Source organism: Phyllobates terribilis, unplaced genomic scaffold, assembly GCF_046119375.1.
Source record: "Phyllobates terribilis strain yellow unplaced genomic scaffold, ASM4611937v1 Scaffold_3__8_contigs__length_932513732, whole genome shotgun sequence".
In the NCBI taxonomy this organism is placed as follows: Eukaryota; Metazoa; Chordata; class Amphibia; order Anura; family Dendrobatidae; genus Phyllobates; species Phyllobates terribilis.
In genome coordinates, this window is record NW_027362763.1 from 686,122,956 (window position 1) to 686,149,125 (window position 26,170).

Below are 26,170 nucleotides of genomic sequence, written 5' to 3' on the forward strand. Positions count from 1 at the left end.
GTATAGATGGCCTAATAGAATGAGTACCACACACTGCTAATATGCCCAAAATTATTTTCCAGGCAAGATGCAGCTAAAAATTATTAGGAATTTGAAAGCTGGTGGAGCTTAGTATAGATGGCCTAATAGAATGAGTACCACACACTGCTAATATGCCCAAAATTATTTTCCAGGCAAGATGCAGCTAAAAATTATTAGTAATTTCAAAGCTGGTGGAGCTTGGTATAGATGGCCTAATACAATGAGTACCACACACTGCTACTATGCCCAAAAGGTTTTCTTGGCTAGGTGCAGTAAAAAATTTGTATTACATACACAGGTGGTGTAGCTTGCAACACAGATACGCTACTCCACTGACTAACACACACTGCAAGAGGCCCAAAAGGATTTTCTTAGCTAGATTTAGCCAAATGCTGTGATAAACACTTGCACAGCACTAAAACTGACCTGCCTGTCAAAAAGTGATAGGAACTGCTGTAACCTAGCCCTCAAAAGGGCTGCAATTACAACTAGTCCCTACTCCCTAAACCTTTCTGTCTATTTAAGAGAAAATTCGCTTGCAATTCAGTTACACAATATAGCGCTAACAGCAGCAGCGGTGCCGTCTAATACTCAGCTGCAGCAGTGAGAAAATGGTGGCAACGGGGAAAATGGCTGGGTCTTATAGGGCAAGGACATGTGACATACACTGCCAAAGACACATGCCTTGCTTGTGTGAAAAAAAGCATTTCGCTGAGTGTGTGCGCTGCTGATAGGCTGACAGATTGCACCTCCCCACTGTCAATGCGGGAAAGAGAAAAAAAAATGGAGATCTTCATTATTTCTGCAGAGATACATCCCCTGCCCCTCCCCCCACCCCGCTGTACACTCAAACTGTCTATTAACATTGATTATCAGCATTACTGTGAAAAAATCCAGTTACGATTTTGGTGCACGAACAGTTATCGAACATAACCTCGAACAGCCGGATTTTTTTCAAATCGTTCGGGTTCGTCGAACGGCTCGAACACCGCCCAAAACAGCTCGAATTTGAGATTGGCGAACAGTTCGAGTCGAACACCGCTCATCTCTAGTCACTAATAGTTTTTCTGGTATCGCCAACCCCCATCGATCGCAGTGAACCACCCTCCCTTGGCACCCTGAGATGTCCCCTAGTGTATGACGTTAGTAACAGAAGAAAGTATTTTTTAGTGTGGATGAGGCCTGTATAACATAAGAGATATGCTACGAACAATTTCAAACTGAGATGCCCCCTACTGTATCAGATTTGTAATACTGCATGTAGCGCTGGCGTCCCTGCCCTCTGCTAGGCAGGGACGCTGCTCCCCTCACCGCTCTGCTCCGTGCCCGGCGTCCTCTCCCCGCTCTGCTGTCAGCGCGCGCTCCTTCCCGGCGTCTTCCTCCCGCTCTGCTCTCAGCGCGCGCTCCTTCCCGGCCCCTGTGCTTAGGGCGCGCGCGCGCGCGCTCCCCTCCTCTTAAAGGGGCCGCGCGCGCCGTCCTAAGGAGTCCCCGGCCAATGGCCGGAGGACTTCATCATATATAAGGCACCTCCTCCAAAATGGAGGTGCCCGAGCAATGTTGTTTGCACCTGTGTCTCACCTGTGCTTCAGCCCTCAGGTCCCGTTGCCAGTTACCTGCCAGTTACCTGCCAGTTACCTGCCAGTTACCTGCCAGTTTCCTGCCAGTTTCCTGCTAGTTACCTGCCTGATTCCTGCCTGAATACTTGTTACCTGCCTGCCTGCCTGAGGTCCGACGGTCTGCCTTACAACTCCGGTCAGTCTGTCTAAGGACCAACTTGTCCGCTCACCTGGGAGCGCACATCAGCTACCTGCCTGCTTGCCTGAGGTCCGACGGTCTGCCTTACAACTCCGGTCAGTCTGTCTATGGACCAGCTTGCCCGCTCACCTGGGAGCGCTTCTCCGTTACCTGCCTGCTTGCCAGCCCGGAGGCTCCGTTGTCACGTGCTGTGACCACCAGCTATCTCAGAGACTCTTGCCCGCTCACCTGGGAGCGCATCTCCGTTACCTGCCTGCTTGCCAGCCCGGAGGTCCCGTTGTCACGTGCTGTGACCACCAGCTATCTCAGAGACTCTTGCCCGCTCACCTGGGAGCGCTTCTCCGTTACCTACCTGCCTGCCAGCCCGGAGGTTCCGCCGTCACGTGCTGTGACCACCTGCTATTCCAGAGACTCTCGCTTGCTCACCTGGGAGCACACATCTACCATCTGCCTGCTAGCCTACCCGGAGGCTCCGCCATCACAGGTCGTACCTACCCCTTACCCAGAGACTGCCCTGATCACTTGCCGTAACTCCCTGTCCGTTCACCCAGAGACTGCCACCCGCTCCCTTACAAGGGCCGCCCCCTTGTATAGTAGCTCAGAGGTTCCGCCTCCCGGACCCGTTACAGTTTGCTCGGGCCATGGAACCCGGTGGCACCCAAGCTCCCTCGCTCTCGGACCTCTGTCTTGAACTGTCCCGTCAGAGGTCCCAACAGGAGGCCATCCTGGGTCACCTGCGGAATGTTAATACTCGCCTGAACACTCTGTCTGATCCACCAACAACCTCCGCCAGTGCCATATCTTGCAATCCGGCAGCTCCGCTGCCCACTAATACTATGGTATCCTACCCCGGACCCCGGCTCTCTGCACCTCCTCGCTTCGGAGGCGACCCCGTCCAGGCTCGGGGCTTCATAAATCAGTGCACCCTGCACTTTGAACTTTTGTCCCATCAGTTTAATTCCGACCGGGCCAAAATTGCCTTTATCATGTCCCATCTCACCGGGGAGGCCCTGGCCTGGCTAAATCCTCTATGGGAGAGAGGAGACCCCCTGGTGTCCAACTTGCCTGCTTTTCTCTCGGCTTTCCGGAAAGTCTTCGACGAACCCGGACGGAAGACCTCATCCGCATCCTCTCTGCTACGCCTCCGTCAGGAGGGTCTCACCGTGGGCCAATATGCCATACGGTTCCGCACCCTTGCCTCGGAGCTGGCCTGGGATAACGACGCTCTGGTATCCGTCTTCTGGGAGGGTCTGTCCGGTCGTATTAAAGATGAACTTGCTGGTCGGGACATTCCTACCTCTCTCGATGATCTAATAACCCTTGCCACCCGGATTGACCTACGGTTCCAGGAGCGTGCCAAAGAGGTCACCCGTGAGAGAAGGATTCCACGTTTAGCTCCTACTTTCCAGAGACCCGTCATTCCCTCCATCTCTCCCCAGGTACACTCTCCTGAGCCTATGCAGGTCGACCAGACCAAGATGGTCAAAACCCGTCAGGACTCACGCCGTGCCGAGGGGAGCTGCTTCTACTGTGGCAGTAAGGAGCACCGGATCCGTGCCTGCCCGGAGAGGTCGGGAAACGCCTGTGTCTAGGTTCGCTCAGAGAGGTCCACCTAGACAAGAATAAATCCTCTCCATCCCTGCTGTTGTCAGTTTCGATCATCTACGGGGAGAACCGTTATTTCGAACTAGCCCAACTTGACTCTGGAGCAGCCGGGAACCTTATTTCACAGTCCCTGGTTGAAAAATACCGCATCCCCACCAAACCTCTGGCTGTACCCTTGTCTGTTGCTGCCGTGGATGGGGGCCTCTTACCTCGCCCCATTCAACTCATCACCGAATCCATTACCCTGCAGGTGGGAATGCTGCATTCTGAAAGTATCTCCTTTCATGTTCTGCCTGGACTCTCTCACGCCCTCTTGCTAGGTCTGCCCTGGCTCCAGAGACATGCACCCGTGCTAGACTGGCAAACCGGAGAGGTCCTTCGCTGGGGACAAGACTGTCATAAAACCTGCCTGGTTCCCGTCCATCCCGTCCGTCCCTCTCCTACCCCAGCTAATCTACCTGGACTTCCGATTCCTTATTGGTCTTATGCAGATGTCTTTAATAAAAAGGAGGCAGAGACATTACCACCACATAGACCATACGACTGTCCCATCGATCTGCTACCCGGTACTACTCCTCCCCGTGGGCGTATCTATCCTTTATCCGCTGCTGAAACCCGGTCAATGTCCGAATATATTGAGGAGAATCTGGCCAGAGGATTCATCCGGAAATCTACCTCCCCGGCGGGAGCAGGCTTCTTTTTCGTCAAAAAGAAGGACGGCTCTCTCCGTCCCTGTATAGACTATAGAGGCCTAAACCTGATCACGGTGAAGAATAAGTACCCCCTTCCGCTCATTCCAGAATTATTTGATCGCCTGAGGGGGGCTAGGATCTTCACCAAACTGGACCTTCGTGGGGCGTACAACCTGGTTCGTATTCGTCAGGGGGATGAATGGAAGACGGCATTCAACACCCGGGACGGCCACTATGAATACCTGGTAATGCCCTTTGGTCTCTGTAACGCTCCTGCCGTCTTTCAAGAGTTGGTCAATGACATCTTCCGGGACCTTCTCTACTCCTGCGTAGTGGTGTACCTGGACGACATCTTGGTCTTCTCTCCGGATCTCCAGACTCACCGGAGGGACGTTCGTCAGGTCCTGCTCAGGCTAAGGCAGAACCATCTCTACGCTAAATTTGAGAAGTGCCTCTTTGAGCAGACCTCGCTTCCGTTTCTGGGCTACATTATCTCTCAGACCGGCCTACAAATGGATCCTGAGAAACTGTCTGCCATCGAGAAATGGCCCCGACCGGAGGGGTTGAAGGCCATTCAGCGATTCCTGGGCTTCGCCAACTACTACCGCCTCTTCATACCACACTTCTCTTCCCGGACGGCCCCAATTTCTGCGCTCACCCGTAAAGGTACTAATCCCAAAGAGTGGCCACCCGAAGCAGAGGAGGCCTTTCTTTCCCTTAAACAGGCCTTCTCTTCCGCCCCGGTGCTGCATCGCCCAGATGGCAACAAACAGTTCTTCCTGGAAGTTGACGCCTCCTCCTCTGGAGCCGGAGCGGTACTTACTCAAAAATCATCTTCCGGGAGGATGGTAACTTGTGGCTTCTTCTCTAAACTCTTCTCCTCCTCTGAGCGCAACTATTCCATAGGAGACCGAGAGTTATTGGCCATCAAACTGGCATTGGAGGAGTGGCGTTACCTGCTCGAGGGGGCTCTTCACCCAGTAATAATTTACACTGACCACAAGAACTTGGCTTACCTCCAGCATGCCCAGAGACTTAACCCGCGCCAAGCCCGGTGGTCCTTGTTTTTTGCTCGTTTTGATTTTGTCCTTCATTTTCGCCCGGCTGACAAAAACGTCAAGGCGGACGCCTTGTCTCGGTCCTTTCTGGTGTCTGATCTCGAGGAGGATCCGAAACATATCATCGATCCCGCCAGAGTAATGCAGGTGGCTCCCGTGAGTCTAAATCGTCTTCCTCCTGGTAAGACGTTCGTACCAGTACCTGATCGGGAGAAGATCCTACACTGGGGTCATTCGTCTAAACTAGCTGGCCACGCCGGTCAGAAAAAGACCCTCCAGCTTATTACCCGGCACTACTGGTGGCCTAACCTGCACAAGGATGTAATAGACTTTGTTTCTGCCTGTGTGTCCTGCGCCCGCAACAAAGTTCCGAGACACCTGCCGGCCGGCCGTCTCCTACCTCTGCCAGTACCTGCTGCCCCCTGGCAGCATATAGCGATGGACTTCATTACTGATCTACCCGTCTCTGCCGGTTGTACGGTCATTTGGGTGGTCGCTGACCGCTTCTCCAAGATGGCTCACTTCATTCCACTGCCAGGTCTTCCGTCTGCACCCGAGCTGGCTAAAGACTTTATCCGCCACATCTTCCGTCTTCACGGCCTGCCCCGTCACATCGTGTCGGATCGTGGGGTACAGTTCACTTCCCGTTTCTGGAGAGCCACTTGTAAATTGCTGGACGTCACCCTGGACTTCTCCTCCGCTTACCACCCACAGTCTAATGGTCAAGTGGAGCGGATCAATCAGAACCTGACCAGTTACCTTCGGCACTTCGTTAATGCCCACCATTCTGACTGGGTGGATCTCCTGCCATGGGCCGAATTCTCGTACAACAATCACGAGAGCGAGTCTTCCTCCAAATCCCCGTTTTTTGTAGTCTACGGTCAGCATCCTCGGATCCCGTTTCCCGTCTCCACCTCGGCGGACAATCCGGCTGCGGAATCTCTTGTTAACAAATTTTCCTCCATATGGGAGAGTACCCGGTCCGCACTCCTTCTGTCATCCGAGCGTATGAAAAGACACGCTGACAAAAAACGTCTGGACCCTCCTCAATTCCGCCCTGGGGATAAAGTCTGGCTCTCGTCCAAATATGTCCGGCTCAAGATCCCTTCCTATAAGTTAGGGCCTCGGTTCATCGGCCCACTGGAGGTCATCAGTCAGATCAACCCAGTGGCCTATAAATTGAAACTCCCGGCCAACTTACGGATCCCTAACTCCTTCCATGTGTCTCTCCTCAAACCTGTGGTGCTTAACTCTTTTTCCAAGTCTACAGGTACGCCTCCTGCTCCGGTTTCTGCTGAGGACGAGTTTGAGGTAGAGAACATTCTTGCCACCAAAAGGGTAAGAGGAAAGACCTTTTTTCTGGTAGATTGGAAGGGGTTTGGTCCTGAGGAGAGAACGTGGGAGCCCCGGGAGAACATCCATGCCCCTCTCATCCTAGCTAAATTTCTATCTGGCCTAAAAAAGGGGGGGCCTAAAGGGGGGGGTACTGTAGCGCTGGCGTCCCTGCCCTCTGCTAGGCAGGGACGCTGCTCCCCTCACCGCTCTGCTCCGTGCCCGGCGTCCTCTCCCCGCTCTGCTGTCAGCGCGCGCTCCTTCCCGGCGTCTTCCTCCCGCTCTGCTCTCAGCGCGCGCTCCTTCCCGGCCCCTGTGCTTAGGGCGCGCGCGCGCGCGCTCCCCTCCTCTTAAAGGGGCCGCGCGCGCCGTCCTAAGGAGTCCCCGGCCAATGGCCGGAGGACTTCATCATATATAAGGCACCTCCTCCAAAATGGAGGTGCCCGAGCAATGTTGTTTGCACCTGTGTCTCACCTGTGCTTCAGCCCTCAGGTCCCGTTGCCAGTTACCTGCCAGTTACCTGCCAGTTACCTGCCAGTTACCTGCCAGTTTCCTGCCAGTTTCCTGCTAGTTACCTGCCTGATTCCTGCCTGAATACTTGTTACCTGCCTGCCTGCCTGAGGTCCGACGGTCTGCCTTACAACTCCGGTCAGTCTGTCTAAGGACCAACTTGTCCGCTCACCTGGGAGCGCACATCAGCTACCTGCCTGCTTGCCTGAGGTCCGACGGTCTGCCTTACAACTCCGGTCAGTCTGTCTATGGACCAGCTTGCCCGCTCACCTGGGAGCGCTTCTCCGTTACCTGCCTGCTTGCCAGCCCGGAGGCTCCGTTGTCACGTGCTGTGACCACCAGCTATCTCAGAGACTCTTGCCCGCTCACCTGGGAGCGCATCTCCGTTACCTGCCTGCTTGCCAGCCCGGAGGTCCCGTTGTCACGTGCTGTGACCACCAGCTATCTCAGAGACTCTTGCCCGCTCACCTGGGAGCGCTTCTCCGTTACCTACCTGCCTGCCAGCCCGGAGGTTCCGCCGTCACGTGCTGTGACCACCTGCTATTCCAGAGACTCTCGCTTGCTCACCTGGGAGCACACATCTACCATCTGCCTGCTAGCCTACCCGGAGGCTCCGCCATCACAGGTCGTACCTACCCCTTACCCAGAGACTGCCCTGATCACTTGCCGTAACTCCCTGTCCGTTCACCCAGAGACTGCCACCCGCTCCCTTACAAGGGCCGCCCCCTTGTATAGTAGCTCAGAGGTTCCGCCTCCCGGACCCGTTACACTGCATCACATTAGTAACAGAAGAAAGTATTTTTTTTTATTGTGAATGAGGCCTGTATAACATAAAAGATATTCTTAAAACTAATTCAAACTGAGATATCCCCTGCTGTATAACGTTAGGAATGAAAGAAAGTATTTTTGGACTGTGGATGAGGCCTGGATAACATAGAATATATATATGTTCCAAGATATTTCAAACTCAGATCTAGCCTGCTGTATCCCGTTAGTCACAGTAAAAATAGATTTATTTACACTGCATAAGCTCTGCATACAGCTGAATTTCACCGACACTAAAATAGTATGTGGCTTTTAGCAAAGTGTATCACGTTTGTGACACCAAAAAATGTTTGGCGGACTCTGACTAGCAACAGAAAAAAGACATTTTTTTACTCTGAAAATAGTTGAATTTCACCGCCACTAAAAGCGCTAGGTGGCTTATAGCAGAGTGTAACACGTCTGCAACACAAAAAAATCTTTGGTGAACTGTGGCTAGCAACAGCAAAAAAATATTTGTTTTGCTGTGCATAAAGCTGAAGTTCATCCACCAAAAAAAGACAAACTGTGCTAACACATCTAGCATTATCATATTAGCAAATGAAAAAAAAAAGTTTTTTTGTGCTCTGCACTCAGAAGCTCTGTGCTGACAAGCTCTGCGCTGACGAGCTCTGCAGATAGCTGAACTTCAATCACACAAAAACAAAAAGTGGCCTACAAGGGCTTGCTTGCTTTATTACATTAGCAACTGCAAAAATAGATTGAAGGCCTGCATGGAGCACAGACAGTACAACCAGTGCACAGCACTGTTCTGAGCCATAGGCCCTGCTCTTTCTGTGAGAATCTCAGTAATTACACAAAAACAAAAAAAGGCTGCAAGGTCGATTGAACAGGTACACAGCACAGGACTTATCTACACTATCTGATTTCCACAGAAGCGCCCATCTATCTAGCTAATATCTCTCATTACACAGGTCACTGTGCAGCGTCTATCTCCTTCAGTGACATTCATAAAATGGCGAAGAGGGAACATGGCCAGTTTTTATATGGAGAGGACATATGATTTCAGCAGCCAATTGCAGAAGCCCTTATGTCTGGAACACTGTGGATGCTTCCTGCTCTCTGATTGGCTAGTCGCACTTTCCTGACTTAAAGTTACTGCGTATAGGAAGGAAAAAAAAAAAAAACGCACCACTGATCTGACCTGTTCCGAGCTTTCACCAGCCCCCCCAGTCATCTGCCACGTCTCCCCACTCATTATACACAAGCACTATGGTAACAAAGCTGTAAAAACCGCAGTAGTTGCCCCACAATCACGTAACAACGCAAATTCGCCAAACGTTACAGATTTTCCCGAATTGAACAAATTTTGCTCGCCTTTCTGATCACGAATCTGAATTTGCCACATTCGTGTCGAACTTAACATTTGAGATCGGATTTCGAACATATTCGCTCATCACTAGTCGTGTGTGACAATGGCCGGAACCTGGTGGCAGCTCTGAGGCTAGGCAAGCTCGCACACATACCATGCGTGCTCAATCTAGTGGTTCAGCGGTTTCTCAAAGCCTATTTGGAATGTGCCTGAGCTGCTTGTGAAAGTACGCAGCGTGTGTTCCCATTTCAGAAAGTCAACTACAGCTTCCACTGCCCTTGCTGTGCTTCAGCAGCATTTGCATCTTCCAGCTCACTCACTGGTGTGCAATGTCACCACGCGTTGGAACTCTGCGTTGCATAAGTTGGGAAGGATTTGTGAACAGCAGAGGGCAGTTGTTAAGTACCAGCTTCAACACGCTCGTCGTTATTCCGGTCAGCTTCCGCACATAAGAGCTGATGAGTGGGCATGGATAGTCTGACATCTGTGCCATCCTCCAATCTTTGAAGACTCCAACAAGATGGGGAGTGGCGATGACGCCATAATTATCGTCACCATCCCGCTTCTCTGTCTACAGAAACACTCTCTGCTCACAATTAAAGAGGAAGCATTGCAGGCGGAGCGCGATGAGATGGAGCAAGGAACTACATAGGGTGATGCCACACAGCCCAGCCTCATCTCATCTCAACGCGGATTTGGTGATAATGAGGAGGTGGAGGAAGAGAAGGAGAAGGAGGAACAGGAGCTCTTTACCTGCGCTACAGATGGTACAACAGTCATACCATTTTTTCAGCGTGGATGGCCTGAAAAGAGGGAGAACAAGGAGGAGTAGCAGGAGGAGGATGAAGAGTAGAGCATAGACAGTTGTCCTCTTGGTCAGGATGGGGAAGTCTTGGCTGTTGGCAGTCTGGAACACATGGCTGACTTTATGTTCCATGGCCTTTCCCGTGACCCTCACGTTGTACGCATTTTGGGCAACAGCAATTACTGGTTGGTCACATTTATAGACCCACGCCAGGAGAACTTTCTATATCTCCTTCCCGTGGTGGAGAGGTCTAATAAAATGTTGCAGTACCAGAAGGCCCTTGTCCAAGAATTATTTAAAAAATTCCCATCTGAAAATACTGGCGGCAGAAGTCAGAGTTTGCTGGACAAGTAAGGAGTATAGGTGAGGGAGACACAAATATGACGCAGCAGAGGCAGGGGAACACTGTCAAAGGTGTGGGACAGTTTACTCAGTCCTCCATCTCTCCTTCCCGTGGCAGAGAGGTCTAATAAAATGTTGCGTTACCAGAAGGCCCTTTCTGAAGAATTATTTAAAAAATTCCCATCTGACAATGCTGGCGGCAGAGGTCACAGTTTGTTGGACAACCAAGGAGTAGACACGAGGGAGACGAGGGGAACTTTATCAAAGGTCTGGGACAGTTTTCTTAGACCCTCCCAATGCCCAGGATCTGATGTTCTGATGTACAGGGTACTCTAACAAGGAGTGAAAAGTTTTGGAAGATGCTGAAGGAGTACCTCGCCGACCATACCAACGTCCTCCATGATTCCTCTGTGCCTTACAACTATTGGGTATCCAAGCTGAACACGTGGCATGAACTGGCTCTCTACGCCTTGGAGGTCCTGGCCTGCCCTGCCACTAGCATTTTGTCAGAGCGGGTTTTTAGAGCTCCCAGGAAAATTATAACTGAGAGGCGTATCTGCTGACAAGCTGAGTCATATCAAAATGAACAAGGTCTGGATTGGGCCAGACTTCTCAACGCTACCAGATGATAGCAGAGGAACATAAAGTCAAATCCAGTGTTTTTTTGGGGTGGTCTATTCCCATGCATCTCTTCACACCCAGACATGGGTATATGCTTCCTGATTTTGTCTATTTTATGTCATCCTCCTCCTTCTTCTTCTCCTCATCCTCCACCACCATATCAACAGGGTAACCATCATGCAACACCCACATAATTTTTTTTTCAGGGTGTTTATGATGCCCGTAGGAAATTTTTTAGAGGCCTACCTCTAACATTCTGTATATTATGCAGAATGTACTTGTATATCCCCCCCGCAGGGTTAAATGTTTTTCAGCCCATGCGCTTAGAGAATGGGCATTATCGCTATAGGAGACCCACTGCTTAATAAAAGGAACAATTTTTTAATAAGGCCCTCCTTTACGTCTCTTCAAAGGGGTATTGGAGTGTGTCCAAATATTTGGCAGGCCTTAAAGTCACTGCATAAGCAGTATAGGAGACCGGCTCCTTTATAATGGGAACAATTTTTTTGGGAGATCCTCCTCTACGTCTCTTCAAAGGGGTATTAGAGTGTGTCCTAATTTTTGGCAGCCCTTGCAGTCACTGCATACGCAATAATAGTATAGGAGACCCATTCCTTAATAGTGGGAACAACAAAGCTTAGCACGCTGATGGCCCTTTAACAATAGTGAGGGACGACTGATGTCCTTGTAAAAATAGGCTTTGTTATTTTCAGAGTCCCTCCTTCATAAATGAAACAGGGTGTGTCTGATCATGTCTTCATGTCTCACACACCACATGGCCAGATAAGGTAGTAAAAGGTTAAAATTACATTTACTGGTGAATGTATTTTTCACCGTTGAAAGCAATGCAAAAGAGCAAAAACACATCAAAAACGCTACGTGTGAACATAGCCCAAAGTGTGGAGGAGCATTTTTGTTTTTGGTTATTTATTTTGTCTCATATACAAGTGATTACCCTGGAAAGAATGATTCTTAACATTTTTTCCAGGAAAATCCATTTTGGCTTAATTGTTTTATGTTTTATTGTGAGTCCGTAAAAGTGGCGTAATACTCTGACAATATTGTTCACATCAGTGACCTGGGAGTCAATGATGCTTCCAGTGGTCTTCCCCATGCTGTTCCCATATAATTTGAGCACTGTTTCCATCAATTTGGTGAATTTTTAGGCCCCCTCCAGCCCTCTGAAGGGGGCCTCTGAAAAAATGCTTGAGTTTCCCATTGACTTACATTGGGCTCATTGCTCGGGTCGAACACCGGAGCATTACGATTTGCTCTACCTGAGCAACGAGCACTCAAACATTTTAGTACTCGCTCATCACTAGTAAGGAAGCTTTAGAATGGGAGAGCGGTTAATGCCTTTTTTAACCCTCAGAGATAGTGTCCCAGGGATATAACATTATATTGACAAGTCTGTGACTTTGAAGGTGAGACTCGACACCCAGCTTCGTAAAAGAACTGTAACAAAAGTCTTTGGTGGTCTCTCTACATATAGTCCCCAACTCACATGGTAGCAACAAGTCATCACTGCAGAAAGATACATCCAGCCAGAAGTCAATGGGCTAGAGAGGGTGGCTGGAATATTAGGAGTTATCTTCTAGAATGTAACTTCTGCTCACTCTAAACCAGAGTCTGGGCAGGCGCTAGTGGCCCATCTCCATGGAAACCAGATGAACACTATGAAAGATAAAAGCTCCCATTGCAGGAGAATGACAGCAGATAGAAAAAGCAAGTAAAATGCAAACTTGTTTCCTGCTATTCATTATATGTTCACAACATAAAAAGGATTTCTTCTTGTACGTATATCAACCCCCAGAAAAAGGTTTGTATTCCTCTTTTCGCTCTTTAAACGGCTTAGTGCCATGAATTTTTGCATGCCTGAATACAATTGTTGGTAATCTTGGCATAAGATTTTTTTCAGCACTGGGTCCAGCAGTAAAATCCCCGATTTCTCTGCTGAGTCACCGGTGGCCTACTGTATTTCTCATTCTATAATCTCTTGCTTTTGTGGAATTTTTGCAAATACTCCAAAACTGGCTGAATGGAACATTTCTTGTCAACTTCATATGGTGTCATTCTCCAGACAATCAATTAAGAGAACCTGTCACATGATTGATGATGCCCAAATCACAGAAAGCATGAATTAGAGACTGGCTCCTGCATAACAAACATTTATGTTTTACTCTGAAATGCTGAAGTATTTCAGAGAAAAATTTAGTTGAAAGTGCAACCCAGGATTTGCGTGATTAGTTCAAGAGGCAGGTCCATGCAGGCTTCACTTTGCTCTGCTAAATTGCCATCTCTCTCACTAGCTAAGAGGGCAGAGAAGAGCCAGAGAGGAACTGCCTCATGGACTGGTCACCTCGTCGTTGCAGCTTTTCAGAGTGCAACATAGATGTTTGTAGTGCAGGAGCCGATCTCTGATTCATGACGCCCATAGCTCAGGCAGCATGAATCTGATGACAGGTTCTCTTAAGAGATTTATAGCATTAATTAGGAGATTTTTTAAGGTCCAACAAATGCTTTTTATGACTTTCACCATATTTATTATACATTTTGGACCCTTCCTGAATTTTGTCTGACAAGGGGGAGTGGCTTTGCTGTAACATTTGTGATTTAGAGGAAATGGCTGTAGTTTAATGTATAGCACTAGGTGCCAAAATTTTGGCGTAAAGTTGGCCATTTTGCCAACCAGATGCTATGGAGGAGAAGGGGCGAAAAAGCAACTTTCATTTTGCCATGGTAAACTAAATCTTTACTTCAAGTTTGGAAAACTCAATGAGGATGGCAAGAAGAAAGAAGGTCTTGGACTAGAATTCATGTTGGTATTGTTAGTCACTGTGGGATTACATAAAACATTTGCTGGTTGGAGAAGGAAAATAATTGACACCAAATTATGACGAGACATTTAGTTCACACGAGAGAATATTCTGCATGTCTGAATATAACTTTATTATAATAATCAACTTTTATGAATTTAACACATCTAATAGGAATGTACTGAGCCGTGCTGATTGAAGGATTAGGTGAAGCGTCTTTTCTGTGTTCATTGTTCCAGTGGATTTATTCTCAGGCGCCAATTTTGCGTTGATCCACTGTGAAAATAAGATAATTAGAGGATGAGTAAAATATTGTTTAACATACATTTTTCAAATCCCAGAGTGAAGCCTATGGGAAAACATCTTTATATAAAATCAGTGGTTCTCATAGATCGCATTCCCTATACAGTATATTATTGTTTTTTTGAATATATACACACTTTTATCTTTCATATATACTCACTGTGTCACTTTCACTAGTGTATGGAAACTATGATCAATTGTTATTGATTTGTGTCATTCACTCTTACCTCACATTCATACCCATTGCTTAGTTTCTTTTTCTTTTCTTTTTGTTTTACACTATCCCATATTTGTTTACTTTTTTGTACTTTTCCTACCCCACTGTGTATTCACTTATTGAGTCACTCACACTCACCCTTCACACTTTTCTTTTATGTCCCAAGACGTGAGGCGTCTTTTATATTGGTCACGCTGAGCCCAGCCCAGTTGTTCTTGGCCCCTTGTGTTCCAACTTGGAGTGCACACCTATGCCATTTCCCTTGCGTTCCAACATGGAATGCATGCTGCCCTCACTTCCGCCCTACTGATGGCTCCAGCGAGTTGTGTCACGCGGATCGGATGTGACGTTGACATGTCATGCATGACAATCCCTCCCTCTGTTACCAGCTGATCGCGGCTTGCAATATTGCACCTTGCGCTCTCACTGGTTGACTCCAGTTTAAATACCCGCTCTGCTTTTGCCTTCCTTGTCCCTCATCAAAACCCAGACAGCAAAACGCGCGTTGGGAGCGGTAGCGTGTGTGAGGCTTCAGTACATGTCGGTACGTTGATTTTTCTGGCTATATGAACTTGTACTTTATCATTTACTTGCTGCATTTATTTCTTTATTATGCATATTACTCATTTGAGCTGTCTTTCATAGGTCAGGTTATTTCCTAATTATGCATTCTCTTACTTAACTTTCCTTGAGATAGGCTGCACTCATATGCATATACCTCCAAGTGACCATTTAGCACTGCTGCTTATTATATTTATTTAATTCCATACCTGGCATTTACTCTGTCTACTGACTAGTTGTCTTCTGAATGGATTTATTTATTGATTGATTTTTGCAATCATGTCTTTATTCAATGCTATTTAACTTAAATGTTTCCAGGTGACCAGTGTCAGATATTTGCTGTAGCCCACATCCCCTGCATTTTTTCCACCTGTGGGGTTCTGCCACTTTTTCTCTGCTTTTTATCTATATCTTGTTCCAATACAGAGTTTGATTTACTTCATTACTTAGTTGTGTATCTGTTTTTTAGGTTATTCCATAATGAGGGTTACACAACACTTTGATTGCTTTCATTTGCTATGTACTAATGTATAAAACTAATATCAAAGTCTGTTCTGCTCACCTCATCTAAAGATTCTTTAATCTTTCTTGCGATTTAACCAGTGAAGCAGAGCTGTAGGAAAAAAGCAATACATTAATGAGATTAATATCGGTTAAGATGTTTTATTACTTCTCCTTTTACCAACTCTATGACAGAGCCCATAGATGCCATTTAAAGAACATCTGTCAGATTTGCTTCACAAAACTTTTGTACAAAATGTTTTAAGCAAGTGTGGAAAAAAAGTTTATTTTTATCAATTAGCTAAACACAAAGTGAATGAAAAAAAAGAGAGATTTGAATCCCAGCAATATTTGGTAACCGCTAGTAATGAGCGAGCACTAACATACTCGGTTGCTTGTTACTCGAGTCGAGCAAATCAAAATGCTCGGGTTCTTGACCCAAGTAATGAGTATAATCCTTCACTTTCTACTAACCCCCCTAATCCCTACAGCTAGTAAGGAACTGGTCATCTCATCCTCCATCCTCCCCATCCACCTCACCTTCTCCTCAGAACTATTCCTCAACATACAATCCTGCATCTCTAAGCACAGACAGCCACCTCATGCCCTCTCCTGCTCCCACCTGCTAACACTTTCTCTGCTCCTCCTCACTTCTGGCGATATCTCTTCAAATCATGGCCCGACTCATCACATCCCTACAGTCACTTCTACCTTTCATCCTAGATCTAGCACACATTTCCGCAACCTCTCTAACCTTATTCCCATCTGCCCAGCCACCGCTTCCCCAGTCCCACTAACAGGAGCTCTATGGAATATTTGATCCGTCTTCAAAAAACTTTCCTACATCCATGATCTTTTCATCACTAACAAACTTTCCTTCCTCGCCATCACCAAAACCTGGCTTACCCACTCTGATACAGCCTCACCAGCTGCACTTTCGTATGGCGGACTCCAACTTTCCCACACCCCCCGCCCCAGTGGCAAGCATGGTGGAGGAGTTGGATTTCTCCTGTCAAACAACTGCTCCCTCTCACATATCCCACTGCCACCCTCCATTACTCTCCCCTCTTTTGAAGTGCACTGTGTGCGCATTTAGAGGGGGACTCCAACCTCCATCTACCACCCCCAGGGCCAGCCGTCACCTTTTTAGACCACTTCACCACCTGGCTACTTCAATTCCTTTCCACTGACATCCCCTCTATCATCATGGGCGACTTCAACATCCCCATTGACACTTCCCACCCATCTGTCTCTAAGCTTCTATCCCTCACTTCCTCCTTTGGCCTTCCTCAATGGTCTTCAGCCCCCGCTCACAAAGATGGCCACACTCTGGACCTCATCTTCACCTGCCTTCTTTCCCTATCCAACCTCTATAACTCTCATCTCCCTCTTTCTGACCACAATTTACTCACATTCTCTCCCAGCCCGCAATCCCCCATCCAGAAACTTGCACACCCTCGCAGAAATCTCAAAAACCTCAACCTACACTCCTTCTCCGAATCCCCCCTCCGTCTTGCAGACATAAATTCCTTACATGATTCAGATGCTGCTGCCGCCTTTTATAACACCACAGCAGCTGCAGCTCTTGAATCGATCTCCCTCCTTATACATACTAAAGCTCGCACAATCAACAGGCAACCCTGGCACACCAGCCTGACTAAAGAACTGAGACGGGCTTCCATGGTCGCTGAGCAGAGATGGAAAAGGTCCCACTCCAACGAGCACTTCATCGCATTCAAAGAAGCCCTCACTACTCTCAGGTCCACACTCACTGCAGCAAAACAGACATATTTTTCATCTCTCATATCCTCCCTGTCTCACAACCCTAAACAGCTATTCAATACTTTCAAATCTCTCCTCCATCCCCCAGCACCTCCTCCCTCTACACTCATCTCAGCTGAAGACTTAGTGTCAATCTTCTGCTTGAAGAATGAGGCAATCAGACAAAGCTTTTGCCATACGTCCTCACAGTTCCTCCTCATATCTACTCAACTCTCCTCCTCCAAAACCAGCTTCTCTGCCATCATGGAAGACCAACTTTCCTCTTTAATCTCCAAGTCACATATCACCACCTGCGAACTTGACCCAATCCTATCCCACTTCATCCCAAACCTTACGGCTGTCTTCATCCCAACCCTAACTCACCTCTTCGACCTGACACTAGCAACTGGTGTCTTCCCTTCATGCTTCAAACATGCCTCGATCAAACCCATCCTCAAAAAGCCATCCCTTGACCCATCCTCTCTGTCTAGCTATCGCCCCACATCACTTCTCCCCTATGCCTCAAAACTACTGGAACAACACGTCCATCTTGAGCTGTCCTCCCACCTCTCCTCCTGCTCCCTCTTTGACCGCCTCCAATCTGGCTTCTGACTGTACCATTCTACTGAAACTGACCTGACTAAAGTCACCCACGACCTACTGATTTCCAAATCCAAACGATACTACTCTGTCCTTCTCCTTCTGGACCTGTCATCTGCCTTTGACACAGTAGACCATTCCCTCCTACTATAGACTCTCTCATCTCTCGGCAACACAGACTTGGCCTTATCTTGGATCTCCTCATACCTAACAGACCGAACATTCATCGTCTCCCACTCACACACCACTTCCTCACCTCGCCCCCTATCTGTCGGTGTTTCTCAAGGCTCAGTTCTAGGACCCCTGCTCTTCTGCATCTACACCTACCACTATTCCTAGAGGGCCATCAGACGTCTTCTGGACAAATGAGACTTTTAGGTAAAACACATCATAGTAAAGCTTACTGTAAATGGAATGAGGCCTACAAATAAAAGAACACAGTACTTACAATACCATATGGTTTAGGTTTAAAGATATTTTGTGGTTTTGCTGCCTCTGGCACTGGGTGCCTTCACTGTGTGCAAGGCATCATGAAATGTAGAGATTCCCAAATGATTTTGGGTCGCAATGTAGTGCCCAGTGTCAGAAATCTGGGTTTGCATCCTAGGTCATGGGTCTTACAGCAGGACAGTGACCCCAAACATACTTCAAGAAGCACCCAGAAATGGATGGAGACAAAGCACTGAAGAGTTCAGAAGTGGTAAATCCAGCTCCAGCAGCGTAAAGTCTCCTGCCACTGCCTCTTACATATTGATGCTACAGAGAAACTGCAGATGGACACATTAAATCAGTTAATTTTGCCTGTTTTGATAAATTTCTGAGTACAGATCACCATAAAAAAACAAGAATCTGTCAATGAGTGTATGGAAAAAAGCAATCAAGTTAAATGCAGCTAACAGTGTTATTGGAATTTATAAGGCAATAATCCCTGACTAGATGCCTGTAATACGCTATCCCTACTGCGACAGCTCACCCTACAGAAATTGCAGATAGCAGTATTATTAGAGAATAGAATCTATATGAATTAGCTCTGAAAAAAGCAATTAGTTTAACGTAGCAGCACCAAAGACTGTTATTTCATCAATCCTGGGGAATATGGAGAAGCGTTTCGCATCTAATTAGCCTGATATGGAGAAGACCAGGATCTTCTAAACTTACTGTGCAAAGTCTCCTGTCCCAGCTGTGAAATTCTGTATGCAGTGTGAGAACTCCCTATGTGATGACCACTTGACAGCCCACAACAAGGCACTGGATCTTGTACTAAAAGAACCCTTCCGGCTCTTTTAGTTTCCAAAAATGTTCCCTCAACAAGAAGGTGGTGCCTCAGAAAAGCATTTTTTCCCATTTTAAGGAGTGGGTCTCCTAGACTGGTAAAGCGTATACACTAAGTGTAAGGGATGCCAAAAATAAGAAGGAGGCACTTCAATTACCCTTTGAAGAGACATAGTGGAGGGCCTCATAAAACATTTTTTTCCTACTATTAAGGAGTGGGTATCCTAGTCTGGTAATGTGCATGCACTAAGTGCATCGGCTGAAAAACATTTACCCCTGGGGGGTATACATATATATCAAAGAATTTTAGAGGTTGGCCTCTCAAAATTCTTAATGCAGGCATCATAAACACCCTTAAAAAATGAACTCACACTTTGCAATGATGAGGGGCAGTACCCTGAAACAGTGTCTTCAAATTGAGTTTCTGGTCTTGGCTTTTATCCGAAGTCATGTGACAAGGCTCGCTAAAGTGTCAATATTGACTTTTAGGATTGTGGCTTCCATTAGGTGGCACTAGAGTTCAAGTTCTCTTCCTCTCTGAAGAGACAATTTGCATATTTCCCAGAGGAGCATTGCGGCTTGAAAAGTCTCCTCACCTGACGTGCTTAGCGTGTCGCTCTCCGCAAGGAGAAACGTTACTTCTTAGATACGGTCTGACATGTCTCACCCAGCCAAACCAGAACTCACACTTTGCACTGATGAGGGGCAGTACCCCAAAACACAGTATCTGGAAATTGAGTTTCTGGTCTTGGCTTTTATCCTAAGCCATGTAACAAGGCTCGTTAAAGGGTCAATATTGACTTTTAGGATTGCCACTTCCAATAGGTGGCACTTTTAGTTCAAGTTCTCTTCCTCTCTAAAAACACAATTTGCATATAGTAATGGTAGCATGATCACTGTGTTGATGTGTTGGAGGAGGAGAAAGAGGAGAAAGACACAAAAAAAGACAAAATTCTGACTCATGCCATTGTTTGGGTTGGAAAGGGTGCATGGGAATATATCAAAAATTAAAAAAACTGGACTTGAGTTTAAGTTCCGCTGTTGTCATCCGGTGGTTTTGAGAAGTCTGAGCCAATCCAGCCTTTGTTCATTTTGATAAGAGTCAGCCTGTCAGCATTTTCAGTTGACAGGAGGATGCACCTATCAGTTATAACATCCCCGGCAGCACTAAAAACCCGCTCCGGCAATACTCTCGTGGCAGGGCAGGTCAGGACCTTCAAGATGTAGAGAGACAGTTCATACTATATGTCCAGCTTGAATACCCAATAGTTTTAAGGCACAGAGAAATTACAGAAGACGCTGATATGGTCGGCACGGTTCTCCTTCAGCATCTTCCAAAACGTTTCCCTCCCTGTCAGAGTACCCTGCGCATCAGGGCCTGGGCTCTGGGAGTGTCTGAGAAAACTGTCCCAGACGTTTGATAATGTTCCCCTCGTCTCCCTCGGGTCTATTCCTTGGTTGTTCAACAAACTGTGACCTCTGCCGCCAGCATTGTCAGATGGGAATTTTTTTAATAATTCTTCAGCAAGGGCCTTCTGGTACTGCAACACTTTATTAGACCTCGCAGTCACGGGAAGGAGAGGTGGAAAGTTCTCCATGTAGCATGGGTCAAGAAATGTGACCAACCAGTAATTAATGTTGGCCAATATGTGTACAATGAGAGGGTCACGGGAAAAACAGTGGAACATAAACTCAGCCATCTGTGCCAGGGTGCCAACAGCCAAGACTTCCCTGTCCCCGCCAAGAGCTCGACTGTTCATCTTCTCCTCCTCATCCTCTTCCTCATCCTCCTCCACGTCCTCCCTCTTCTCCTCGTCTTCAGGCCATCCATGCTAAAAAGATAGGAGGAAAGTGGTGTGGGTAGTACCATCTCTAGGGCAGCCAACCAGCTCCTCTTCCTCCGCCTCCTCATTATCCCCCAATCTGCTTTGATAAGATGAGATGAGGCTGGGCTGTGTAGCATCACCCTGTATAGTTTCTTGCTGTGCCTGCAAAGCCTCCTCTTTAATTGTGAACAGCGAGCATTTCAGTAGACAGAGAAGCGGGATGGTTACACTGATTATGGTGACATCGCCGCTCACCATCTTGATCGAGTCCTCAAAGTTTTGGAGAACTGCACAGATGTCACTGGTAGTTGCAAACGCTTCTGCAGCACTGCCAGGGCAGCGGCAGCTGTAGCTGACTTGCGGAAGTGGGCACGCACGCGGCGTACTTTCACAAGTAGCTCAGACAGATCTGGGTAGGTTTTGAGAAACCGCTGAACCACTAAGTTGAGCACGTGGGCCAGGCATGGTACGTGTGCAAGGTTGCCAAGGTTGAAAGCCTCCAACAGGTTATGGCCATTGTCACACATGATCATGACTGGTTATAGGTTCAGGGGCGAGATCAATCTGGTCTGTTAGACCCTTCAACAACTTTGTGGTGGTGTGCGGTTTGTTATCTAAGCAGATTAGCTTCAGCAAACCCTGTTGCCACTTGGCTGAGAAAGTGGTGCAGTGCTTCCAGCTTGCGACTGATGTTGACGTTTCAGAGATGGAGGGTGAGAATGAGGAAGTGCAGGAACTGCTGTAGAATGTAGGGGAAACTATGATTGAACAAGGGCCCGCAATCCTCAGTGTCAGTAGCACGTATTTCGTTCCAGGGTTCGACTACGTCCCGGCTTCCACAATATTCACCCATTGTGCCATCAGGGAAATATAGCGTCCCTGGCCACAAGAACTTGTCCACCTGTCCATGGTTAAGTGGATCTTCCCAGTAACAGCATTGGTCAGGGCACAGCTGATGTTATAAGACACGTGGTTGTGTAAGGCGGGGACGGCACACCAGGAGAAATAGTGGTGGCTGGGGACCGAGTATCATGGGACGGCCACCGCCATGAGGTTGTGAAAAGATTCTGTCTCCACAAGCCTAAACGGCAACATTTCCAAGGCAAGCAGTCTGGATGTGGTCATTTAGTATTGTGGCCTTTGGGTAGGTGGCTGCTTATTTATACTTGAGCTACAAGTACAGGAGCAGGGACAACTGAATTCTGCGCTGGGAGAAGGACGTGGACATAGTTGCTAACGGTGGTTGCAAGTGTGCAACAACTGGGAGGCATCTTCGCCTGCATCATGGACAGGGGAAAATGAAGTGGTGTCACCCACTGACACTGTTTCTGGACCCTGGCGTTCAGCCCAACTAGTCGGGTGCTTTGCTGTCATGTGCCTGAGCTTGCTGGTGATGGTCAAGCTGGTAGTTGTGCTGTCACTGCTGATGCTAGTGACGCGCCCCTGGGCCTGTGTCGCGCTGCGTTGCGCACGCGGGAGCTTACCCGGAGCCGGATCTGTTTAGGGTTGTAGTCTCGTGGCGGTGACCCGGTCCGTGCCCAGGGAGTCAAACTGGACGGCAGTCTGTTAGCGGTAGAAAATGGTTGATGACTACGCCACCCGTTGAATGCAGCCAGGGGGCTGCTGCTGCAGGGCAGACCGCTGAGGCCGGTGGAGGATGGTGCAGCGTGATAGTATAACCCCCAACGGGAGGGGTATGGCCTCAGGGCAGCCGACGTGGATGATGGGGGTAGCAGGAACCACTCAGAGACGGTATGGTAGCGTTCAGGGTCTTTACTGGTAACAACGATAGACCCTCCCGGAGTACTTGCTAGCGAACGGGGCCTGGTCAGTCCTTGAGCAGACGGGATCTCCCCTGGCCAGGCATAGTTGTAGGCCTCCCAAGCTGACTGTACTCTTCTGGCTACCTTGCTAGAAGCTGATGTAAGTAGCCCACGTCCCTGAGTGTACCGTGTGGTGCTCACCCGTATGGCCGGTGACTCGGGGCCTTCTAATGGCTTCCGCTCCACGATGGCGGTGCTGGTCCCACGCGTGTGACCGGGCCTTCGGGCTTCTGGGCCAGGGGACCTGAAATCCCCTGCCTGACGGATTCTGCTGCTGGGTAGAAGTTAGTCCCCACAGCCTCGGACTCCGGGTCCGGTAAAGAATCTTCTTAGTCAGGGCGAGCTCTTTAGCTGCCAGCCCCTGACTCCTTGTGACTCTGCTGCTTCCTATGCTGCTCTTGTCTCTACTCTTCCTGGACTCACTAACCCTGCCTCAGCCCCGGGTTTATACAGGGGAAGTTCTTCCCCTCCCAAGGCTGGGCAGGAGGTGTGGCATGCACAGGATCCCTGACCAAAGGACCTCCCACCTGCTCTCAGACGTAATATCTCTATCACTGTGACAACCAGACCCCTGGGGTGTCACACTCCCCCCTAGTGAAATTTAGTACTCCGGGACTAAACACTTTTTAGAAAAATATAACAAGGTATATCAAAGAACAATAAAATACAATAAGGAAACACAATAAGATGGTCACGGATGTCCGCAACCGGGTGCAGTCTTTGAAGAAAAGCAAAGGTGTCCATTTCACCAACACAGGGAGACGTAACCAGGTAGGGGTCTGTCCTACCCCGAGTCCTTAACAGTCTCTAGTCCATCCTGGGTTACGCTCCAACTATATACAAAGGATTCCCGGTAAATCCACCGAAGACTCCTAAAAACAACTAGAAACACAAAATTACACACAAGCAACAATAAACAGGTAAACATTGTAAAACAACTTAAACATTTAGATCCTCCAACGTGCGGGTAACTGGCCTCTAGTGGCCCTAGTGGACCTACGGAGCTGACTGTCTGGCCCTGAACTACAGGGTGTAGGAGCTGTCAAGGGTAAACTGGGCAGCTGTCTACCGGCTCTTTGTCTCACTAGGGGTACGGCAGGCTCACTATAAGCAGAGGGTGGATTCTCCTGTTCCGCTTGGGTGGAGTCTTCTGCCTCCTGGACCGGCTGCTCTTCCAGCTCTACCCGTTGCTCCGTAGGTTCTTGGGATGATGGTTGGAGGAAGGTGAGTACGGGTACCACAACTGCACCATTGACTTGAGTCCAAGACCGAGGGAAGTCCCCGAGCACGGTACTAACCATATCTTCCCTTTCTTCCACGGGTCGATGGTCTTCCTGTTCCTCCTCAGGGTTCCTCAGTTGTTCGGGGCACTTCTTCAGGTGGTCCCGGGATACAATGGCTGTGGTTTCCCCTCCGTCTTTACTGATGGTACAGACCTTCGGGTTCTCGTGGCTTGAGGGCAGTACGGTGTACGGGTCCTTCTCCCACTGGTCGTCCAACTTGTGGAGCCGTCTCTTCCTCTTCAAGACCTGCTCTCCGGGTACCAGGGGAACAGCGGGAGCATACTGGTTGTAAGTCTTCTCTTGTCTTTCCCTAGCCTGACAGAGACTTCGCTCCACGCTCTCCTGTACTTTCCGGTACTGCTGCTGCCTCTCTGTGTCCCAGTCCGTTTCTGGTGAAGTGTCCTCGGGCGTCAGGACTCCCATTTCCAGGTCAACAGGTAACTTACCAGGTCTTGCCCTCATTAGGTAAGCCGGGGTACAGTTGGTGGAACCTACCGGGATGTGGTTGTATAGGTCCACCAGATCGGGCAACTTCTCAGGCCACAGACTGCGTTCTTCCAGGGGCAACGTTTTTAGAAGATCCATTACCACCTGGTTCATTTTCTCACAAAGTCCATTAGTTTGCGGATGGTAGGGTGTCGTCCTTATCTTCCGGCAGCCATACAGATTGCAGAATTCCTGGAAGACCTCCGCTTCAAAGGCAGGTCCCTGGTCCGTCAGCACTTGGTCCGGGTACCCGTGTGGACGGCAAAAGTGCTGCTGGAAGGCTCTAGCTGCTGTTCGAGCCGTTAAGTCCTTGACGGGGACGACAACCAGAAACCGGGAGTAATGATCCACGATGGTTAACGCGTAGACGTAGCCACTTCTGCTGGGGGTCAGTTTTACATGATCCAAGGCTACCAGTTCCAACGGTTGCCGGGTGACGATGGACTGCAGGGGAGTCTTCTGGCTGGCCCGGTCCTTCCTTCTCAGATTGCACGGGCCACAGTCTCTGCACCACTTCTCGATGGTTCCCCTCATGCCTACCCAGTGGAACCGCTCGCGCAGCAGGAACTCCAGCTTTTTCCACCCGAAGTGTCCAGCTCCGTCGTGGTATGCCTCCATCACCATGGCTGCGTCTCTTCGTGGCACCACTACTTGCCAGAGTAGTTCATGCGTCCTGGAGTTAACCATTCTGCGGCACAACTTCCCCTTGTAAAGGAACAGTCGACTCTTCTCTGCCCATAGTTGTTTGGCTTCCTCTGGAGCGTCTGATTCCAGGCTAGCCTCCGGGCGAGTCAGCATCTCCTTCACCAGTCGGACGGCAGGGTCGCTGTCTTGCGTTTCCGCCCAGTTGTAGTGAGGTAAGGGGTTCAACGTAGCAGCCTGCTTACTCCTTACCCGGTGGGAATACTGGATAGTCCCATGACGGTGGAACGCAGGGAGTTCAACTTCTTCCAGTCCCTCCGGATCTTCTCCTCCGTCCGGCAGGTTGGGCATCCTGGACAGGGCGTCCGCGTTGGTATTGGAGCGCCCTGCCCGGTATTTAATTGTGAACTCGTAGTTGGACAGACGGGCCATCCACCTCTGCTCCAGGGCACCGAGTCTTGCCGTGTCCAGGTGTGTCAGCGGGTTGTTATCCGTGTATACGGTGAACCGGGAAGAAGCGAGGTAATGCCTAAAGCGCTCGGTGACTGCCCATACCACGGCCAGGAACTCTAGCTTAAATGAGCTGTAATTTTCGGGGTTCCTTTCGGTGGGTCGCAGTTTTCGGCTGGCATAGGAGATTACTCGTTCTCTCCCCTGCTGAATCTGGGACAGTACGGCTCCTAGCCCGATGTTACTGGCGTCGGTGTAGAGGATGAAGGGCTGGCTATAGTCCGGGTACGCCAAGATTTCATCCCCCGTGAGGGCCATCTTCAGCTGGCGGAAGGACTCTTCTTCTAGCTTTTCCCATTTGAAGGGCGGCTTCTGGTTCTTGGCCTTCCGGGACTGGCCTATCAGGAGGTCCTGCATAGGTGCTGCCTTTTTGGTGAAACCGGGAATAAACCTTCGGTAGTAGCCTACCAACCCTAGGAACTGCCGCACTTCTTTTACGCTGGAGGGGCTTGGCCATCCCTTAATTGCGGTGATCTTATCGGGGTCGGGAGCCACTCCGTCAGCGCTCACCACGTGTCCCAGGTATTGCACCTTTGGTTTCAGGAGGTGACACTTGGAGGGTTTCACCTTTAGGCCATAACTCGCCAGAGCTTCGAACACCTCCGCCAGGTGTTTCAGGTGGTCCTCATAAGTTTTGGAGTATACGATGACATCGTCCAGGTACAACAGGACCGTCTCGAAGTTTCTGTGGCCC